This window comes from Galeopterus variegatus, unplaced genomic scaffold (genome assembly GCF_000696425.1).
Source record: "Galeopterus variegatus unplaced genomic scaffold, G_variegatus-3.0.2 Scaffold2921, whole genome shotgun sequence".
In the NCBI taxonomy this organism is placed as follows: domain Eukaryota; kingdom Metazoa; phylum Chordata; class Mammalia; order Dermoptera; family Cynocephalidae; genus Galeopterus; species Galeopterus variegatus.
In genome coordinates, this window is record NW_007729032.1 from 1 (window position 1) to 1,356 (window position 1,356).

Here is a 1,356-nt window from a genome sequence, read left to right on the forward strand (position 1 = left end):
TGGTTAGGGAATTTTCCCAGAAGGTGCAATAAAGGGTTAAAAGATGAAAAATATTTAAGAAGAACTAAAATATGGAGAAGGCTTTCTGTCCATGGATGCTGCCGAGGAAGCATTGTTAAAGTCTCTTCCCACTGCCATCATGTCTAAGTCAGAGTCTCCTAACGAGCCCACGCAGCTGTGGAAGCTCTTCATCAGAAGGCTGAGCTTTGAAACGACTGATGAGCGTCTCAGGAGCCCTTCGGAGCAATGGAGGAAGCTCATGGACTGTGTGGTAATGAGAGATCTAAAACACGAAGCACTCCAGGGACTTTGGGTTTGTCACCTGTGCCACTGTGGAGGAGGGGATGCAGCCATGAATGCAAGGCCACACAAGGTGGATGGAAGAGTCGTGGAACCAAAGAGGGCTATCTCAAGAGAGGATTCTCAAAGACCAGGTGCCCCCTTAACTGTGAAGAAGATCTTTGTAGGTGGCATTAAAGAGGACATTGATGAATATTCCCTGAGAGATTACTTTGAACAGTATGGGAAAATTGAAGTGATTGAAATCATGACTGACTGAGGCAGTGGCAAGAAGAGGGGCTTTGCTTTTGTAACCTTTGATGACCAGGACTCCGTGGATAAGATTGTCATTCAGAAATACCATCCTGTGAATGGCCACAACTGTGAAGTAAGGAAAGCCCTGTTGAAGCAAGAGATGGTTGGTGCTTTATCCAGCCAAAGAGGTCGGGGTGGTTCTGGAAACATTGGTGTGGTCATGGAGGTGGTTTTGGTGGGAATGGTAACTTTGGTCATGGAGGAAACTTCCGTGGTCACAGTGGCTTTGGTAGCAGCCGCGGTGGTGGTGGATGTTGTGGCAGTGGGAATGGCTGTAATGGACTTGGTAATGATGGGAGTAATTTTGGAGGTGGTGGAAGCTACAGTGATTTTGGCAATTACAATGATCAGTCTTCAAATTTTGGACCCATGAAGGGAGGAAACTTTGGAGGCAGAAGCTCTGGCTCCTATGGTGGTAGAGGCCAATGTTTTGCCAAAACCTGAAACCAAGGTGTCTATGGTGGTTCCAGCAGCAGCAGTAGCTATGGCACTGGCAGGAGGTTTTAATTAACTTCCAGGAAAAAAGCTTAGCAGGAGAGGAGAGCCAGAGAAGTGACAGGGAAGCTACAGGTGACAGCAGATGTATGAACTCAGCCAGACACAGGGGGGGCAGGGCCTCCTGCTACAGAGAAGACACGTTTTAGACAATAGTCATGTGTATGGGCAAAAAAACTCAAGGACTGTATGTGTGATAAACTGTAAACAGGTTACTTTAATTTCTGTTCTGTGAAAAGTGTAAAGCATTCCAACAATGTAGAATTT

General features: G+C 46.3%; 1 pseudogene; it reads left to right on the forward strand.

Moving 5' to 3' along the window:
• The first annotated feature begins 139 nt into the window (after positions 1 to 139).
• On the forward strand, positions 140 to 1,101 carry LOC103599355 (annotated as a pseudogene).
• Positions 1,102 to 1,356: the final 255 nt, after the last annotated feature.